General features: G+C 51.5%; 1 pseudogene; it reads left to right on the forward strand.

Moving 5' to 3' along the window:
* Window positions 1–20,295: 20,295 nt before the first annotated feature.
* On the forward strand, window positions 20,296–20,467 carry LOC146273584 (U2 spliceosomal RNA; annotated as a pseudogene).
* Window positions 20,468–21,347: the final 880 nt, after the last annotated feature.

The following is a 21,347-nucleotide window of genomic DNA, read 5'->3' on the forward strand; positions in this document are numbered from 1 at the left end:
GAGCAGAATTCAGATCAAGATTACGTCTACTATCATCTACCCATCTTGCACATAGGCCACTGAGGGTTAGGTTGGTTGAGGGCCACTTATGTGAGCCCTCTGTGACATTGCTTGTCAAAGGGCTATGCTCTTCAAATTACTGGTGTCCAACTGAACAAGGGTACTCGGGCCTATACAGCGATAATACTCGAGTCAGTGTTTTCACAACCTTTTAATGTTTCACGGTGTGGGGAATTCACCACCATTGTGCAGTGAACGTTTAGTGTCCTGAACATTCCAACCTGATACTTTGCAAGGTGCCTCTATTGTGATTTCTCGATCTAACTGCGTTTTGTCCACTCTCCTATGTCACGCCGTGTCGCCCGGGGTGACGCCTTCCGAGTCCCGCCTTCCGAGTCCCTGTTGTCACCAATGCCGGCAAGGCCATGACGAAATCCTGGTTTGCTCAACGATTCGCTGTGGGCTGTCCCAGGATTGGTATACATCGCAAAGCTTCCGGATTGGGGCTGCCACCTGGGCATCTTCAAGTGCCTAGCCACGCTGGAATGATGGGGACTGGTCGTCCTCGGCTTACGAGCACCATGTACGCCCCAATGCCCTGGACATTGTTAGAGTCCAGAGATCTATGAGCTTGACGTGAACAAGCTTGCGGCCATGTGGTCAAAGGACTAATTGCTGTGTGTCAATACACAAGCCTGCATTACAGATGGTGGCTGGGTCGGCTTGTTAACCCATAACAGTAGAATATCTCTTTAGATCTCGGTTTAGGCGTGGTGATCCGCAGACGTGCTCTGATCTGGTAGCTATCAATCAGAATCCATAGTCTGAATCGAGATATCTCTGGAGATGCCCTGGACTCCAGGGAACGGCGGGTGCTCTGCCGACACATTTGTTTCTCATTCTCACATAGGGACATTGATGGTACACCATGCGCCTCGCGTACATCTTTGGGGTTGCCGACGGGCGCTAGAGGAATGGGTCTCTAGAGACAGCTGTAACTCTGCCCTGTATGGATGAGAGGTTACCGGATCACAAGCATTGTAGAATGTCTCCGTAGATCTTGTCTCAGCACTGGTGATCCGCAGACGTGCTCTGATTCGGTAGCAATCGATCAGAATCCAGCGTCCGAGTCAAGATATCTGCGGAGACACCCTGGATACCGGCCAGGGAACGGCAGGTGCTCTGCTGACACTAGTTATTCTCACTAGATAAGCATATCTTCGTGTTCCGGCGTACATGCTGCCTTTGTGTACATCCTGATGAGTTCGCTGACGGGCGCAAAGAGGGGCAGCTCTCTGGAGGTAGCTATCTGCCCGATGTCGGATTAGAAGGGTACCGGGGAGATGGTCGGTGTATTTGGCTTGTCGCGGGTTCACCTTCCGTCCAGCACTGGGTCTGGACGGGATGTGCGCGTGGGACGGCTCGGTAAACCGCACATCAGATGGTATGTAACACGATGGATATGCACACATAGTCTTAGTCATCGTTAATGCTAGCATGACCCCCGCATCCAGAAAACGCTTGTTTTCGCCACTAGTACGTACGTAGTGGGATGTAAGGGGGTCCTCCTGTGGCTCAGGAGCAGCGGCGCTCCGCTCTACACATAGTCTGCATGGCGGAGTGGTGGCGTGTGTTGGGGGATTATATCTCTATTGCTCCCTGCCTCATATGTCATGTATGTATGTGTTGCATCGGGGAGGCAGGGAGTGCTTCCCTTAGATCATCCACTCCGCCAAAGTTAATCTACATGTCCATGTCATGTAACAATAAATGCTCAAATCTAATACGTGATTGTCTTGACTGAAATAAGCGCAGCTAGTTCTGGCAGGGCAATCGGGCAGCGCGCGTCAGCCAGTTATAGGGGACGTAAGGCGTCTTACTCCACCTTCCTTACTCCACCCACTACCACACCCATGTAGCAGCGCATATCCATTGGGCCACATCCGATAAGGCGTCTTTAAAAGACGCGCGGATATGCACACACTCACCCCGGTCGTTGTATGATCAGTGCTGCTGCCACCCTCCACCGTCCCCTTCTCCCCCATGCTGTCTGTATCTGTCCAACAGGGGGATTATATCTCTATTGCTCCCTGCCTCATATGTCATGTATGTATGTGTTGCATCGAGGAGGCAGGGAGTGCTTCCCTTAGATCATCCACTCCGCCAAAGTTAATCTACATGTCCATGTCATGTAACAATAAATGCTCAAATCTAATACGTGATTGTCTTGACTGAACTGGTTAATGAATGAATTTGTCCTGATTGCACAAGGACAGGGTTCAAAATTATTCATCCACAAAATCATGGCTTTTAGTAGTAGTTTGCTTCTGGAGTGTAGTCCGTGCAAAATAGATGGGAAGGCTGGTAGCCATAAACACCATGCTGGAACCTATTTAACCCATGAGGTGGGGAAGCAGCTTATCCCAGTGTGACACCGCATGTCAAGTGACAGCATGCTGCAGCGAATGAAGCATTGAGGCACTCAGAATGCAAACAAGTGCCTTAACTCTGTTGTATGGGTGCGGTGTCCAAAAAACGGAGTTGAGGCAGCAGCCAGTATGGCCATCTCCACTTTTAATGAAGGTGCCTCTGCCTTGCCAAGTGTAATGGAGAGGTTGTGGCTTCAGAGCACAGTTGTTACAGTTAATGCCATGAGGGAAACTGATCTGTTCCGAATGTCCAAATCTGAGGCTTACGCAACCAGCATGAAGCAGAGACGCAAGTGTCTGAGCACTGCAATACTGAATAGGCATCAGTTAGATAGGGATGAGGGTCCAACATATGAAGCAGGCATGGAAAACTAGGCTGCACACAGAAGTTAGGGTATAGGCAAAGTTAAGCAGGATGGACAACCACCAAACCAGGGTGGAAGTTCTAGTAGAAGTGTGTCTGTGCGGGTGCGTGTGTGTTTTACTACAGTTCTGTTCAGTTAAAAGCCAATGCTGGTTACATTTTCAGTTTGAATGTGTTTGGGATGTTTTCTGTTGTTGTTGCTAAGGTCTTGATGAGATATTTTGTCTGTAAATAGTGCTTTCAAATCCATTTGTACACAATTTTACAACACTCTCTTTTAAAAGCCCGTTTTCTCAAAATGAGGTTTTTCTCATGCTCTGAGCGTGAAATCTCCACTTCTGTAGTACTTACATACATCAAACTTTCTATTTATCTTCCTATTTACTTTGTCTATGAGTTTACAGAGGGGTTTGTTAATAAATGTTTCATAGCCTGATTTATCTGCAATTTTATTCAAAACAAGTGGCGAAAATCGTTTTTTTATGAGTGTTGACAGTATTTTCTGATTTCTGAAGTGATAAAAAGAGATATCAAAAATCTCCTCTGTAAAAAACTTTATAGTCAAAGTATCAACAAAAGGACAAAAAAGGTTTTTACCTAGCTTTAACCAATAATCTGATTTCAGTTCTGGAAAAGTACGCATATTTAATTAAATTGTGCCTCATCTGCATATAATTTGCATATCTAAAAATATTCAGAAAACTTGTAATGCAAAAAAACATTGTCTTAATATGAGTAATCAACTGGGGAAGTTTAATGGTGATATCTATCAGTTAAAATGTTTACCCTATTAACCTGTGGTGTCTGGCCATAAAGCGGACCATCCACTGTTAACCCAGTGGTGTCTCCTGGTGCAAAAATGAGGTGAGAGTGGGGCTTGGTCAGCACACCATTTCCAGAAAGGATGTGTGTGCGTGTACTTTGGGCTATTGAGCCATTTAGCGAAGAAGAAAAATAATAAGAATACTAACAAAAACAATAGGTTCCCTCCTACCGAAGGAACCCTAATAGTGTTCTTCTTATTAACAAAAACACTGTATCCTCCTAACCTTACTTACTGTATATTGAAAAAACATGTAACAAATTTCAATATTTTTCATTTAGACCCAAAGGGTCGATGGTTTTCAATAAATGTATCCATGTTCTTTCTGTTTTTTGGCTTAATGTTATGGACCATTTCTTCTGGCTTTCCAGTCCTTAAATTATCATGTTTGAAACCCCATGTGCTATAAAATGTCTGTATAAAACGGTATCTTTATTCCCTCTCCTGACTTGGTATTTGTGTTGTCTAAAAAGGATCTGCATGGATTGTTTGGTTTGTCCTATATAGTTTCTGGCACTTCGCACACCTAATGGCATAGACCGTATTAGGAGTCTTAAAAGCTATTTGGTTCCTTATAGGTACCCCTCTCCCTGCATACCTATTCCCAATATAGGTATTCAGGTTAAAATAATTATTTTCCTCGGGAGATACAGCAGGTTTTCTATTTAAGTTGGAATGCATCAGTCTATCTTTGAGGTTCTTGTTTCTCCTATATGCAGAGATCAGTTTGAAACGCCCCAAGTCTCCAAAGTCTCCCTGGGCCTGTTGGAAATTGAGTCTTAATTGACCACCCAAACATCTCTTTATCGTCCCTCTCCACCACATACTTCCCATTCACTTATTATATAAACAAATATTTGTCTCAATTCCTGTTTTATTTCCCTAAGGAACAGACGAGAGTAACCCCGAGGCCTGAACAGGATAGATGTCGCCTCAAGTACAAATATGATTGAAACTTATTAGTTGTGACTTTACTAGTCCTCTGCATGTATGTTTAGGATGATAGCTCTGTTTGTGAAGCAAAGCATGTCTGTCGGTCTTTAAAAAAAAGACCTTCGTAGCTAAAGCTTTATTTGCTCCCAAACCGGGTATAAAAAAGACCTGTGTATCTAACGAGTTTTTCCTTCTGGACGATATGTGTGATTGTGATTGTTGGGTGATGAGAGTTCAAAATATCTAAAAACACCATAAATTGCTCCATGTCCCCCTCCTAGTTGCCAAAGATGTCATCGAGGTACCTGAAGTACAGCAAAGGTAGATGCCCACACTTTAAAAAGGCTGATTCCTCCCAGCCACACATATAAAGGTTGGCATAGGCTGGGTCAAATTTCTTGCAAAATAGTGCTTTTTGTTGAACTCAAAATCATTACGAGTGAGGTGTATTTCCAACAGTTCTTAAATATAATCGTCAGGCCGCCCAGAGACAGGGAATTTAGCAGCTTTTTTAATTTTAAAAGCAGCTCAAACTGACTAAGCCCAGAGTCGTGTTTACGTTGGTGTATAGAGAATTAATGTCTATAGAAAATAGAAAGGCATCTGCAGAAACTGAAATATTCCCAACTTTCTCAACAAAGTCATACGTATCCTTAACATAGGACGCATGTCTCTGTGAAAGTGGGTTTATGTGAAAGTCCAAGTATTCTGTGATGTTTGATGACTCTGAGCCACAGTCACTAACAATTGGTCGACCACAGGGAACTTGACCAGGGATGGTCAAGTTTAAGGGTGAAAGTGGGGGTAGACGTTAGGCGGTGTGGGATGCATGCGGCCAGAGAGAGGTGGAAGGCGGGTCTTGGCATCCTGTGAGGTGCGTTTTTTTTGGGTGGGTTTCATTTTGATTACTGTATGGGAGGGTCACCCTGTCTGTGTTTGGCCCCTGTGAGTGGCCTTTGACCAGCAATGTCCGTATTGTTTCCCTGTATCCCTGCCCCTGTATATAGCCTCGGGTTTTGTGTATTGTCCCCTATGGGTGGTTTGGTGTGTTGTTTTTTTTTGTCATTGATATTATGTTTTTTATTTTTTGGGGGGGTTTTGGTGTGTACGGGGCTGGTGGTGAGGTGGAGGGGATGGTTTATTGTGGTGTACATGATTGGTTTTGGAACTGAGAGGACAGTGTCAGTTGGGTGAGTGGGGTTCCGGCCCCACGCCTTTCCTGTGTTGTGTCTGTTGTGAATAAAACCTGTAAAATAAAAATAATCATTTTTGACAGCAGAGAGTGATCCAGAAAGAACGATGGCGGAAGAGCGGTGTTGGTGGGAGGGAGTAAGGCGGCCGGCGACAGGGCGATGTCTGTTGGCGGTTTGGAGGGCGGAGTTGCGGTACTGGGGGAAGTAGTCGAGCGGTGCATGGGACACTTCCACCGGCAGAGGAGAGGCGAGCGGGGCCGAGAGCGGAAGGGTCGACCGAGCAGCAGGGGTTAGCAGGACGCCCGCACCTGCAGTTGCCGGAACGTCCATGGCGGACTGCGCTGGGGGTCACAGCGTCATCACCGGCAGTATGAGTTTGAAGGGGGCAGTTTGCGGAGCTGAGAGTGACGGGGATCAGAGCACCCGGCGGAGGGACCGGTGGCACTGACGGTACCAGTGGCAGCGGGGAGTCTGGTGGGGAGGGGGACAGGAGGCCAAGGCGGCCGGAGCCTGGACTGAGGGACTCCATTCGTTTCATCTGGAACGACCTCGCGTCTGGTGAGGGACGACTTCACCAGGGGCATCATCATGGACATGCTGAAGCTCACCCCAGCTGAAGTTTTGTGCCTTCAGGACAATGTGCCAGAGAGGGGGCACGACCTCACCCTGAGGTCAGGGCCGATCGCAGCATCTGTCCAGGCGCAGGGCTCTGGGGCAGCAGAAGTCCTTGAGCCAGTATGAGGTGGTGGACCTGGCCAGGCAGAACCACCGGGGGGTCACAGTGACCATGTTCAGCCCTCATGCCCAGGAGAGGGCAATCGTCACCAGCCTGGGCAGGTACGGGACAGTCGTTTCGGCGGCCCGGCCTGTGAAGGACATCTTCGGGTTCTGGCTCGGCAGGAAGCAATACCAGGTCCTGCTGGGAGACGACCCCGATGGAGTCGACGGGCTCAGCCACCCCCCGGACTATTTCACCGTGGGGGCGGGTGTACTACGCCAGGCAGCCCCCCAACTGCCGGAGGTGCCGTGCTGTGGGGCACATGGAGGCCAACTGCCCGGGGCCCTGCTGCAGGGAGTGCGAGCCGGAGGAGCATTTGGTGAGGGACGCCCCGAAGGCCTGCAACGGCTGAGGAGGAGGGGGACCTGTATGGGTTTTAGGTTTGTCTTCCATTGAGTGTGGGTTTTTTTTTTTTCAAGTGAGCACACCTTTCCTACGATTTAATTGTCATTCTTAAAAAAAATAAGACATAAAAAAATTACTCTTAAGGATGGCAACGAACACATAAGAGCAGCCTACCATCCTTTGTATAAAGTAATAGAAAGGAGAGTAGACTGCAATTTATGTAGGTAAGCCTAGACTGTGTAGTCTCCTGGAGTCACACGCAAGGAAGCAAACCCACTGCAGCCAAGCCTTGACACTGTTCAGTCTGCCTTCGTCTGTCTGTCTTTGCATGTGGGACATTCTTGAATGGGCAACCATGCTAGGAAATATAAAGGGTATACCTTGCTCTAAAGCAGTACCTGAATCATATCAGTTTTTCAGGTAATCCTGAAACACAAAGAATCAATTATACTTTTTATTCAATTGTTTAAAGTAGCCTATATGTTGACAAGCCTCTATATTACCTCTCCTCTGGCTTCCCCAATATTATAGGTGCAACCCTGACCATCGAAGGACGTATTTTAATCATAAAAGCTGTGATTTTACCCATGTTTTTATTGGTTTCAGCTGTTTTTATTCCCCCGAGAAGGGTAATTATAGCCTTGGACCGCTTGGTCTTTTACTTCATCTGGAAGTCCAAGTGGGAAAAGCTGAGAAGAGGTGATGAAGCGCAGCCTTTTTATTGGGGGGAGGGGCCTCCCAAATTTTGCTTTATTTCTTACGAGCAGGTACACCGCCCTCCATGTGGGCCTGGCGACCAAGGGAACAAAAACGGGCCTGCTGGTGAGATTCTGGATGGGCGGGTACCTGCAAGCACTGAGGCTCCTCCCCATCGACCTGAGAGTGCCCGTGGCCTTTGACCTCCCACCGGCCTACTCAGTTTTAAATACGTTTTTGAAAGTTTTAAATATGTTTTTGAAAGTTTTTAATCTTGAACAGCAGACAGAGCAAGTTTTAACTAATCACCGTTTTATTCTCTCTTGTGCAGGAAGGGGAGCCAGTGAGTCCAGTGCGCGAGCTTGCGCGAGCTGAGCCCTCCACAGTTTGGCGCAACGTGGCCCATCCTGCTCTGCTGAACCGGCACCGTGACCTCAACTGGATGGTGGCCCATGAGATCCTCCCGGTCAGAGCCGTCATGCACTCCCGGGGCATGGGAACAACATCTAAGTGCCCACGGCTGACTTGGCAGAGACGAGACCGTGCGGCACCTGCTTTGGGAGTGCAGGGCCGCCCAGGACCTGTGGATCCAAGCAGGGCCCCTGATAACCCCGAGCCTGCCAGCAGGGGAGGTCCTGACAGCACAGCTGGTGCTCTACGGGGTGAGTCAGAGACCCATACCATCGGGACAATTCCACCAGCTCTGGCTCACCCTGACATGCTATAAGGAGGCACTTTGGACCTCCAGAAACCTGCTGGTGGGGAAGCGCATGGAGACGGCCACCCAGGCAGTGGCGTTACTGGCTACAGGGACCCTTGGGTGGTATGTCCGGGCGGCCGCGGCCTTAATGCGCCGGAATGGCTGCCGTGGTCGAGGATCTCCGCTGGGCCCCAGAGGAAGAATGGAGCGGTGACCGGTTCGGTGGAGCGGGAGGAATCGGCCCTGTTCATGGACTCCGAGCTCCCCTTTCATTGCACAACAGAGACTTTTAAAATTGTACACACATCTCTTAACATGTCTTAACCCTGTATTGATGTGACACTTTTATGGCTTTTATAACACTGTGTTTTGAAGTATTGTCTTGTTTTTAAGTATTGCCTTTTAACATACATACTTTTAAATTTAGATCTAGCACATGTGTTTCTATCAAAATTTTACGCCTTTGTTTTAAGACTTGCTAATTGAAGATGCTAATGCTAATTTTTGAAATGTGTTTGCTCTGTCTTGCTGCAAAATGATCAATAGATAAACAAATAATTAAAACCTCCCCATCTTCTTCTCCAACAACGATGGGGTTCTTCTGACTGTCTTTGGCCCAGAGTACTGGAAACTGAACTTGGGGGCCCTGGAGGAGCAGGCGTGCTGTGAATCTGTGGGCCATTTCTTTCAGGGACTCATGGGCCTTAAGCCCCTTATTGCAGGGGTGGTCGAGTGGTGGGAGATCACTAAGGCCCACTTGCGGGACTTCGTTCAGGGGCACTGCAGGAGGCAGGCAAGGGACCAGAGGCCGGAGACCGCAGCGCTGCAGAAGGAACTTGAGCTGGAGCACTCCTGGGGAAACACTCCCCCCAACGTGCGGCGCTACGCCAACATCAGGGCCCGTTTGAGGGCCATCCACGAGTGCCGAGCTTGCGCCTTCGTCCTGAGGGCGCGTCAAGATTTCGTGGAGCAGGATGAGACGTGCTCGATCACTACCGTGCGTTTTTCAGTGATAGGAAGGTAGACGCAGGTCTTGTTTAGTGGGTTGACCTGGTGGGTCCTGCGGCGCATGGGCCGGTGGAAGGTGTCGGGCCTCGATGGTCAGCCGGCTGACTTCTACCTCAGGTTCTGGGGTGTGGACGGGCCAGCGGTCCTCGAGGTCCTCACCTCAGTCCTCCCCATGGCGTCCCTGGGAGGGTCGATGGCCGTCGGGGTGCTGTCCCTCGTGTATAAGAGTGGGGACAGCACGGAGCTGGGGAACTGGCAGCCGTTGACCATGCTGTGTGCAGACTATAAGCTGTTGGCCTAGGTCTTGGACCACCGTCTGCGCACGGCACTGCCATGCGTCGTGCAAGAGGACCAGACTTGTGGGGTCGGGCCGTGCACTGGAATCTCCTGCTGATCCGTGACGTCATAGCCTGGGCTAAGGGAGGGAGGGACGTGCCTCCCTTCCCGCAGAAGCTCAACTGTTTTTGTCTGTTTTCTTTTGGGAGAGCTGTCCTGATCGGTCTTGCACCCTTCTGGGCACTTCCTGCGTCTTTATTTTTCTTATCAGGCGAGGCATCTGTGGGAGTGGTCCAACCTGGGCCCCCGGGCTGAGCAGTTGCCCTGGCACTTTGGCCACGTGGCCAAATGGCTCCGTGCTCACCCCGAGGCCAGGGACCCGGTGCTGGGCCCGGACCAGAGGGCCCTGTATGCGGAGTTCAGGCGGGGAATCTGTGCGCCGGCGGGTAGCCCCGCCACGGTCTGGCTGTCGGTGCAATTGCCTGGCCTCGACAACGGCCTCAAGGATCTGAACTCGCTGTGCCTCCACAAGGGCCTGCCGGTGTGTGAGGTCATGTACCGGCATGGCCTGGCACGGACCCCAGTGTGCCCGTGGTGACGAGTCCATCTGACACGTCATGTGGGACTGTCCTTTAGCCGGGGTAGTGAGGGCGCGGGCTTAGGGTTTGCTAGGGAGGGTGGTGAGGGGGTTTCACGTCACATGGACACGGGTGGAGAGGGGGGTGGAGGAACCATTTCCTCCTGTGGCTCATTATCTCCCTGTTTAAACTGGTCCTGTGGCAGGGGAGGAAGGAATGGGTGCTCCGGGGGGTCGACTGGGGGGTGGAGGGCTGTGCCAGGCGGGTGGAGGACAGCCTGAGGGTTCGGATGGGGTTGGACATCTGGCAGTGGATCCCGCGCACCACCCGGGATAGGTGGAAAGGGGGGCTGGGCCTCATTTGAGGGGCCTGGTCTTGTTGTTGCCTCGGGGGGTGGGGGATGGCTCCCTGGGGGTTCTTTTCTCCTGGGAGTCGGGTTTTGTGGTCGCTCCCCGTGTGGGGTGTTTTTGTTTTATTCTGTCTGTTTTTTTTGGCAGGGCCTGTCTTGTCCTTGTGTTTATGTTTTGTTGGGGCCTGTGTCGCCCCCTGCTGTTTTATTCTTCGGCATTGGGGAGTTTTTTTTTTTTTGCCGACCCCTGCTGTATGTGTCGTGTTTGTTTCCTTGTGTTGATTTTGTGTTTTTTTGTTATTGGGGGGATTGCTGCCCCCTGCTGAGTGTTGGGATGTCTATCGGGTGGGGTTTCCCGCCCCGTGTTCTGTGTTTGGTGCAATTGGGGTCTGTGACCCCGGAGGTGTATGATTGTCATTGAGTGGTTCTGGAATACATTTTTTTTATATTCAAAGTCTGTTATTGGCCGGTGACGGTGACAAGTGGTGGCAGCGATTTTTGGGGTTTGACATTTAAGGGGGGGCGGATGAGGAGGTGTCGTGTGGTGTTTGGGACACTACTAATCTTGCGTTTGGTTTCTCAGGGTTTTGTGGACGTCTTTTTTTAATCAGGGCTGAGAGGGGGTTCCTATTCTACCCTTGGCCGCCTTCTTTCTGCAGGAAGTGTTGGGTTTTCGGGCACGTGGCCACTAGGTGCGCCCAGCTGCGGTGCCGGAACTGTGGTGAGACGGGGCACGGCGCTGCTTCCTGCCGGGCCCCCAAGAAATGCCATCACTGTGGCGAGGACTCTCTGCTGTTAGGGGTGCCTAGGAGGCTTTCCCTGGCCCCAAGGTTCCATAACTCCTGGTGGTCCAGCGGGTCCGGCGGTGGTGGTTCCCGATCGGGCGGCGGTTCCGGTTGCTCCTGGGGCGGATCCCGTTCCGGCGGCGGTTTCCGGCCTCCAGGTGGCGGCAGAAGTTGGCGCTTTGAAAGGGGCCTTCATTTCGTCCTGGGGAGAGGCGGTGGAGAGGGACGCTCAGGCCGAGCTGGGTTTTTTCCAGTTTTCCTCTGAGTGGCTCCTGGTCAGTTGGGGGCAGCGAGGAGGATACCATGGACGTGGCGAGTCAACAGAGGAGCCGGTGTTGTCGGGCGGCGAGGTGTCGCCTTCCTCCTTGAGAGAGGGGCCGTCGGAGCTTCCGGTGGTGCAGGGAAAGAGGAAGAAGAGGAAGGGGGTGGGTGTGGCACTGCCCCCCCCCCCGTCTCTCTCCCTTTGGCCAACTGGTTTGCTCTACTTTCTAGGTTGGACGACGGAGAGGCTGTCTTGGTGGACGCCATCCCCAGGGTTCCCGCGGGGTGTGAAAATGTCTATTAAAGTCTTAAATTCTGAACTTTAAATTTAAGGCCTTAAAATGTCTTAAAAACTTCCATATTTTCACCCGAGGTCTTAAAGTTCAATTAGTCAGGTCTTAAAAGTTTTACCCTCGTTAATTTCCAGAAACGCAGGCTGCAGAAAGTTATTACAAGGTAGCAAAAAAGTATTGAGGCGTAGCCTTGTGCATTGTGAATTACTCTGAGTCTTGGCGCTTGAGACTGGCCTGGATTTCATGGACAAGATTCCTGATGGGTGAATTTTTTTGTTTGCACAGTTAATGTCCGGGGGATGCAAGGGGCTGTGAAGAAGGCGGGGGTGTTTTTGTATCGGGGGGGGTGTCTTTTCAAGTGTGTTTAGTGCAGGAGGCTCACTTGAGGGAAGGGAGGGATGTGGGGGTTGTCCAACAGGGAGGGGCGAGTCCTGCTGGGGTGTGGGGGGGTGCATTCCTCAGGGGTGGGTATTTTGTTTGGGGACCGGGATTTTAGGGTGTTAGGGAGTTTTTCTGTGGTCCAGGGGAGGGTTTTGGTGGTGGACGCGACGTGGACGGGGGTTTCTTTTCGTTTCATCAATGTATATGCTCTGGCCCAGCGGCGGGAGCGCAAGGGGGTGTTCTTGGCCCGGGCTGATGTATGTGTCACTGATAGGGTTTTGGTGTTGGGTGGGGACTTAAATGTATCTTTGGATGGGGAGTTCTTTGTTGCAGGACTGCTACAGGGCTGAGCACGCTAGGGGGAAGGGTTACACATGGGGGACCGCAGTCGATTTGTTTTTGTTTTAGTGCCTAGCGTGGCGGAGGTAACGCCGGTATGGTTTTTGGACCATCACCAGCTCTGGGTGATCTTTGGGGTGGAGGCTCTGGTGCTCGGGAGGGGTTATTGGCGCCTCCACCTGCGGATCCTCGAGGAGGAGGCTTTTCAGGGACCACTATGAGGTCTGGGCCTCCCTCAAGCTGTACTTTGGGTCTGTGGTGGACTGGTGGAAAAGTGTCAAGGTCCACACTCGGACCCTGGCCACACACTACGGAGTTCTCCGCAGCTTCCTGGGGGATCCTGGGGCTGGACTTGGTGGAGGCACTGGAGGGGGGGCTTCTGGGGGCCACCATGAGGGTGGGGGTCCTCAGCCTCCTTTTCAAAAAGGGGGACCGGGAGCTGATGGGCAATTACCGGCCCATCACTCTGCTCTGTGCGGACTACAAGATCCTGGCCAGGGTGGTGGCGCGGCGGCTCCGGGCGGCGCTGCCTCATGTGGTTCACATGGACCAGACATGTGGAGTGGCGCGGGGTCCATTTAAACACGGGCCTGGTCCGGGACTGTCTGCACTGGGTGAGGGAGCGGGGGGTCCACCTGATGCTGGTGGGCTTGGAAATGGAGAAGGCTTTTGACAGGGTGGATCACGGGGTAAGGCCGGGTGTCATCCTGCCCCCACCAGCCAGTCATACGCTCAAATCTGAGGTTGCTTGACGCAGTCTCTATTTGATGGCTATCACATCTCATTGTGTAACTTACTGTAGCTGTTGAATCTCAAAACCCTGTTTGTACATCAGAGAACACACTGACCCAAGGCCCTACCACTCTGCCATCCGTAGCCCATAGTCTTGTCTCGCCAACCCCCATGTCCCTTTTCACAGTTTCTCCCTGCGGCCCCTTAAAGGAGAAAATCAGCTGGATCTGATGACCTTGCCGCTTTTTTTGTTGAAACCGCAGCACCCATAGCAAACATTTTCAATCTTTTACTCTATACGGCTGAAATACCAGCAGATTGGACAGAAGCTATTGTGCTACCCCTGTTTAAGGGTGGCGAGCAGTCCGATCGAAATTGCTATAGGCCCGGTTCCATCTGGCCCTATGTGTCCAAGGTACTTGAGAAGCTTGTGAACAAACAGCTTACATCCTATCTTGATGCATATGGTCTACTATCTGGGGTGTAGGTTTTAGTGCTGGTTACGGTTGTACAACAGCTACAGTTTTAAATTATACAAAATCTGCTGAAGACGCTAAACAACATTGGGCTGCTGTGTTCATTGACCTTGCCAAAGCCTTTGACACTGTTGACCACACCATCCTTGTCAGTAGGTTGAGCAGTATTGAAGTCAAAAATCACTCACTGGTATAGTTCAGGCAGGAGGACTCAGTATAGTATTTACTTGATACTTTATTCACGCGGTACAACACATCAGTGTGGCATTATGGTTCTGCTTGCATCGGCTCCCTGCCGCACCCAACTGAGACAGCGTCTCGACCTCTGAGCAGAGAGCAGCAACGCATTCCCCCTATGACAGGAAACACAGAACCAAGGGAGGAGCAAGCAGAGTGCAGCGATATCCTGATTAAATAGCCCGTCCTGCTAAGGTGTGCCCCTACTGCGTGATATGACGCGCTGCCAGTGACACGCTGCTAATGAGGCGCTATGTCTCCCGTCCCCCTGCATGAACCCGCTCTGCTTGTTTTTCTCACTATCTTTCTCACCGGGTGCAGCGCGTACGGTTGGACAACTCTCTCATACCCTCTCCCAGTCATCAAGGGTGTCCCTCAAGGTTCCATACTGGGGCCAACACTGTTCTCCATCTACATCAACAACATACCCCTTGCTGCCAGTAACTTGCTTATTAATCTCTACGCTGACGACACAATACTCTATGCCTCTGGTCCTTCCCTTGCAACTGTTCAATCCACAATCCAGTATAACTTCCTCCAGGAAGTACTTAGGTCGCAGACACTTTTGAAAAGGTCGCCAACAGAAATGGCATCACGGTTGACACTTTTAACCGTCGCTTGAAAGTGTCGCCGACCAGGAGAAATTTCTACTGGCGCTAATGTCGTCACATTGTGTCACGCAAGTGCGATTGGCTAGATAGGCGGCACGGGTCGTTAACTGCATTGTTTTGAATTTTCAGTGAAGGCTCAACAGCTGTTTAAGATGGAAGGAATAAAGGAGAGATTGGCAGAGCAAGTTAGAACATATCCACACCTTTATAATGCCTCTCAAAATTAGCTACTGCCATTTTCACCGATTGATCACCTAAGCTACAAAGCGTAAACAATGTAACCATAGCTGTGTTGTTTGCAGAAGTATAAATGCAGCAGCTTGAGTGACACTTTTTTTCCGGTGGCGACCATTTCAAAAGTGTTGGCAATTAAGTATAAATTAGGCCATGTGGTTCCATCGGAAGGGCACTCCCTCCCCTCCACCTTTACACATCACCACCTGTGAGGGAGCCATCCTGGAGCAAGTTTCCACCTACAAATACTTGGGCATCTGGTTAGACTCTACACTATCCTTCTCTCTCCACATCTCTAAGCTACAGTCCAAAATCAAGGCCAAGTTGGGGTTCCTCTACAAAAAGCGTCTCTCCATCTCTTCCGCTAAACTCACCCTCATCAAAAGGACCATTTTCCCGTCACTTGATTTCGGTGACACAATATACAGATCTGCATGTAAGGGCACCCCTTCTATTACTCTGCTATCCGCTTTGCCACTAACAGTGCGTTCATACTGCAGCAACACAATACGAGCGACATGTTTTCCATTCATTTTCTATGGAGCCACGTAAACCCAAGTCTACACACTTAGCCAAGACAACTACAACAGTGATTTTAGAGAGCTACATTCTACATAATCTGTTTGAAACGCCCCCCAACGCGGTGAACTGTGGGAAGGCGAGCGATTCGCGTCGTTGCAGTTTGAACGCAGGGTAACGCCCCTTTCCACATGCACCACTGTACTCTTTACTCCCTGGTAAATTGGCCCTCAATTCACACCCGTTGTAATATTTACTGGCTTATCCTCATCTACAAGACCCTTCTTCACCGGACACCCCCCTACCTGGCTCACCTGCTGTATCCGCTTCCTGTCACACACAACACCCGGTCCTCTCTCTATATCCAGTTCAGTCAAGACACTCACGTGATGGATTTCACCATTTATTCATACACATGACAAATGGTTTGACATTGGCGGAATGGATGTACATGTGGAAGCGCTCCCTGCCTTCACTGCAGCATGCATGACATGAGGCAGGGAGCAACAAGTTATATCCCCCACGGGGAGGACAGACAGACCACATGGGGGAGAAGGGGATGGTGGTGGGTGGCAGCAGCACGGAACACAAGGGGGCGAGAACGCGTGTGCGTGCATGTGTGCAATTTTATAGCGCCGCCTATCAAGCTAAGCCTATGGGCTGGGTGATATGGTGCACGCTGCCCGAGTTCCATTCCTGAACTAGCTCCGCTTATTTAGAAATTCCCAAACACAAATCCATCCTAGGTCTAGCATCATTTCAGTCTGCTGCCGCCTCTGACTTGAATGCTCTGCAAAAACATCTCAAACTGGACACATTCATTTCCATGCCTGCCTTCAAAAATGCTCTCACTCTTGTCCTTTTCATCCCCATGGTCTGTCTGTATGATCTGTTGCCAACTGCCTAATTTAGTCCTACCAGCCATGCCCCCGGTGCCCACCCCAGAGTGGTTGATGACCGTTTACAGCTGCGACGTCCTGCGGCTGGAGGAAGTTAAGGCCAGGGTCACCTCCGTGTTTGGGTCCATCTTAAAGATGAACTCAACCAAGGAGGTAACCAAGTTTGCGTGTGTTCACCGGCTTTGATAACGCATAGTGGTTTTATTGTCACTTTACATCTCTCTCTCTCTGTTTACTGACTTGGAGAAAGACTGCTTTCAAAGTTTACCTTGAGTGCTCTTGTTCGATACTGTGTTTTAAAATGATTTTTCGTCACGGTTAACATTGTGGTGGTCTTGTCGAGCTGTGGTGTGAGTTTGAGCCATTAAATCTGTTCAGATCTTTAGTTTGAAGCGTTTGAACGTGGTCCGCGCATGAATTGTAGTCCTGAGCCGTTAAGTCTATTGGAGAGACGCGTCCGACCGCGAGTTTGGAGCTTTTAATTCTGAGTGAAAAATTTCACCCCCAAAATTGAACGACCATTGCTCCTAGATGAGAAAGCAATTTGGAGTTGAACTGTCGTCTTGTAATTTGAGCTAGGGCGGGTCGCGCGTGTGCACACCTAGCCGTAGGCGGCAGCCATGCTAGAACGCGTCATGGTACTACTTTCATAACTATACATCTCGGTCAATTTTATGCCAAAAATCAGGAGGGCATTTTCGAGAAGTTACAATGTCTGCAAAGACAGCCTGCGGTGAGATTTTCACGTAGGTGACTGTAAAAAGTGTGATTTGTGTGCTACGTTGGGGCCCCGCAATTCTCCGTTGACGATTGCAGCAGCTGTGGTCCATCTGCGTCTGATGAGTGGTTTCTTAATTTCGTAGCGGGGTCAATTCTGTATGAAAAATCACAAGTAGGGCATCATTTTAAAGGTATGACCCGTGCCAAGATGGCCAGAGGTCGCTGTCAAAGTTGTAATTTGTGCTCAAAGCGAGCGCCCCCGTTACATTTTGCTTTGACTTTTAGTTTCTAGCGTCACTAGGTCCCTTTACCGAGCGTGGCTGCGCAGTGAAACCCGTTCACTGTCCATTGGAACTACGACAGCCGTCCAGATGATGCGATCAGACTTTTTAAAGTTTGACCCTCTTACCTAGCAGCGGTATTCGAACCGGCGACCTTGGGATCGACAGGGGCAAAAGATGACATTTTTATTGACAACTGAAAAATGGTCACTGTGTTTTTGTCTCTTCTAGATGGAAAAACCTACCTTTAGAAAGGCCCCAAATGGGGATCTGGTACTCAGGCCCTGAGCACCCCAAAACCGGCCCAGGGTGCTGGCGGCGGTGGAGACCGAGGCGCGAGCCAACGTCATCTCCCTGGGGGAGGACCCCCTGAGGAGAACACCGGCTTCAGTTCGGCAAGTACCGGGGGCGCCCCTTCAAATGGCTCTTGGAGAACAACGTGGGCTACACCCTCCCGCTTCTCGCTTCCCATCTCAAGGAGCGGGGGAGAAGCAGCTCCCAGTCCCCCCTGATGGCCATGGGGCACGGGTGAGGGTAGGGGCATAGAGGGCGCTGTTTAGGGGGCAACGGGCTGGTTGATGGGGGTGGGCGCACCACCCCGCGTTTGGATGGTCCCACGAGGCGCAATTCTCGTGTGGTCCAGAAGCGGCTAGACCATGTCTTTTTGCCGAGGTCCTTGGGGCAGGTGTCGGGGCGGGTGCTCCCCGTCTTTTTCTCCGACCACGATTGGGTCCTGCTGACTGTCTGGTCCCGGGGTACTGGAGGCTGAACCTGGGGGCCCTGGAGGAGCAGGCTTTCTGTGACTCCGTGGCTTTTTTCTTTCAGGTACTCGTGGGCCTTAAGCCCCTTTTCGCAGGGGTGGTCGAGTGGTGGGAAACTACTAAGGCCCACTTGCGGGACTTTATTCAGGGGCACTGCAGGAGGCAGGCGAGGGCCCAGAGGGCGGAGACCGCAGTGCTGAAGAAAGAGCTAGAGCTGGAGCACTCCTGGGGAAACCAGGGAGTGTCCCCCTACGCCAGGGAAAAACCAGGAGCACTCCTGGGGAAACCAGGGAGTGCGCCGACCTACGGGCCCTGTTGAGGGCCATCCACGAGCGCCGAGCTCGCGCCTTCCTTCTGAGGGCGCGACAAGAGTTTGTGGACCAGAACGAGACGTGCTCGGCCTCTTTCTTCACCTCGGTAAGGGAGGCGAAGGGGAGGTCAGTGTTCTTGGGGGTGAAGGACCCGCAGGGCCGCGTGGTAGCGGAGCCTGCCCGTATGGTGGAGGTCGCCACCGACCACTACCGTGCATTTATCAGTGATAGGGAGGTAGATGCAGGTTTTGGTGAGGTCTTCCTTAGTGGGTTGACTTGGCAGGCGCCTCCAGATGTGGCAATGGAGGCACCGCTGTCCTTGGAGGAGCTGGAGGGTGCCCTGCGGCGCATGGGCCGGCGGAACCTCACCAAGTCTTCCGTGAAGTACTGTGGGCGCTGGAAAGACCGGACGGATGTACCAGGGGGGTTGTCTCTCAGTGCTGGACCTTTGCGGATCTTGGGGGTGCACTTTCAGGTAGCCGTGTGTGCCACGGCCAACTGGACCAGGCGCCTGGAGGCAGTTGGGCGGAAGTTGTCCCTGTAGAGTGCCAGGACCTTGACATTCGTGGGGAAGGTCTTGGTCCTGAAGATGGAGGTGTTGCCGGTCCTCACCTTCCTGGCCTACGTGTATCCCATGCCGGCCAGCATGCTGCGTCCTCTAAAGCGGCTCGTCTTCCACTTCCTCTGGGGGGGGGACGTACGAGGTCGTGGCGAGGCGTCGCATGCTGGCCACAGTGGGCCAGGGGGGCAGGGACGTGCCTCACTTCCCGCTGAAGCTCTACTGCGTTTGTCTATTTTCTTTTTTGGGAGAGCTGTCCAGACCGGTCTTGCACCTTTCTGGGCACTTCCTGTTTTTTTTTTTTTCTTATCAGGCCAGACATTTATTGGAGTGGTCCAACTTGGGCCCCCGGGCTGAACGGCTTCCCTGGCACTTTGGCCATGCGGCCAAATGGCTCCGTGCTCACCCCGTGGCCGGGGACCCGGTGCTGGGCCTGGACCAGCGGGCCCTGTATGCGGAGTTGTGGCGGGGAGTCTGTGCGCCGGCCGTGGTGGGGCTACCTGCCACGGTCTGGCTGTCGGTCCAACTGCCGGGCCTCGACAACGGCCTCAAGGACCTGAACTGGCTGTGCCTTCACAACGGCCTGCCGGTGCGTGAGGTCATGCACCGGCACGGCCTGGCACGGACCCCGGCATGCCCGCGGGCCACCTGCGGCGGGGACGAGACCATCCGTCACGTCATGTGGGACTGTCCTTCCGCCGGGGTGGTGTGGGCGTGGGCGGAGGGTTTGCTGGGGAGGGTGGTGAGGGGGTTTCACGTCACATGGGCACGGGTGGAGAGGGGGGTGGGGGCTTCGGGGGCGGAGGAACCGTTTACTATTGTGGCTCATCATTTCGCTCTTCAAGCGGGTCCTGTGGCAGGGAAGGAAGGAGTGGGTGCTCCGGGGGGTCGACTGGGGGGTGGAGGGCTGTGCCAGGCGGAGGGCAGACGTCCGGCGGTGGGGCCAACGCGCTGCCCGGGACCGGTGGAAAGGGGGGCTCGGCCTCATGTGAGGGGCCTGGACGGGTTTTTTTTCTTTGTTGACGTTTTCTCCCGGCAAGTCGGGGTTTGTGGTCGCCCCCTGTGTGGGGTGTGTGGGTTTTTTTTGGTCTTAGTTTTTTTGTCCCTGGGCAGGGCCTGTCCTGACTTTTTGTTTTTATTTGAGTTTTAGTTGGGGCCTGTGGCGCCCCCTGCTGGACGTGTTGGTTTTGTTTTAGGGAGGCTTTGTCGCTCCCTGCTGTGTGTTTTGTTTGTTTTCCTGTGTTGTTTTTTTTTGTGCTTTGGGCTTTATCGCCCCCTGCTGGGTTTACCCTGGCCTTGGGGAGGGGGTTTTCGTCGCCCCCTGCTGTAAGTGTTGTGTTGTTTTGTTGTGTCCTTTTTTTAGTGTTTGAGGTGTGTGGGGTCTGTGACTCCGGAGATGTATTTTGTCATTGTGTGTTTCTGAAATACATTTTCTAAAAGTTCTGTTCTTGTCAGTTTAATATCTGATAGGTCTCCCACGGAGGGGACCAGTTCTTATTAAGCCCATTTTTGCCAAAGGGGAGTTGGAACGAGGGCTCGCTCTGTCCGCTCCGCAGCTTCTCTGGGGAACGGTGCACTCTTTCTAAGCGTGTCAAAGGGAAACCCTGTGGGGTGAGTGAGTGACAGACAGACTGTATGGCCGGGTGTGATCCTGGCTTTCCATCTCTGGTTGACAATAATCATGTCAGAGTAAGTAAGAGGGAGTGCAAGTGCACCTTCCTTTTGCAACACGTTTGCTGCCTGCCTTGTAGTAGTGGATTTCATTCATTTGCAATGTCATGTGCACTTCATTTGAACGTACTTACTTACCTACCTACCAACCGGTGAGCGCGTCCTTGCTCTGATTGAACCCATAGAGTCAAAGAACTAAGTGTAATTCCATTGGTATTGGCCTCATTTGGTGGTTCATTTGAATACACTGTTGAGTTCCCCATCTTCCTTTAAACCGTAGGGGAATCAGTTTTCAGTTGTTTGGCCACTATTTACCCCCCCCCTAGGGGGAGTGTGTGTGTACACAAACAAACCAACCAACCGACAGAAAGAAACTAGTGAATAGCCCCCCCCAAAATCTGGAATACCCCGGTGAGGCAAAGCCCTTTTCGTTTGGCCCGCCGTTTTCCCTCCCTTTTACTTAAAAAAAAAAAAAATGTGTTTTTACTGACTTACTTACAGGCTAATCTGGTCGTCATAACATGTAATAACACATATGTCATCTAGAACCACACCAAAAGCGAGTGCCTGCCTACCAGGAGCTTGGTCAACCCGAGTTCACAGCTGACAAAATGCATCCGTTGTTGGGGGTGAAACAACGAGGACCACTTTTGTCAAGGTCTAACCCTAGAAGGTGGGATGATTCTGCAAAATTCGGAACGCTTCACAGATTTGCGTGTCATCCTTTCGCCACAGACAGACGGTTGTTCTCTGCCTAAACTTTATTGTCCCAATGGTGTGTCGGTGCGGCAACTTTGAGCTTTGA

Source organism: Hypomesus nipponensis, chromosome 9, assembly GCF_054491055.1.
Source record: "Hypomesus nipponensis isolate SF chromosome 9, ASM5449105v1, whole genome shotgun sequence".
In the NCBI taxonomy this organism is placed as follows: domain Eukaryota; kingdom Metazoa; phylum Chordata; class Actinopteri; order Osmeriformes; family Osmeridae; genus Hypomesus; species Hypomesus nipponensis.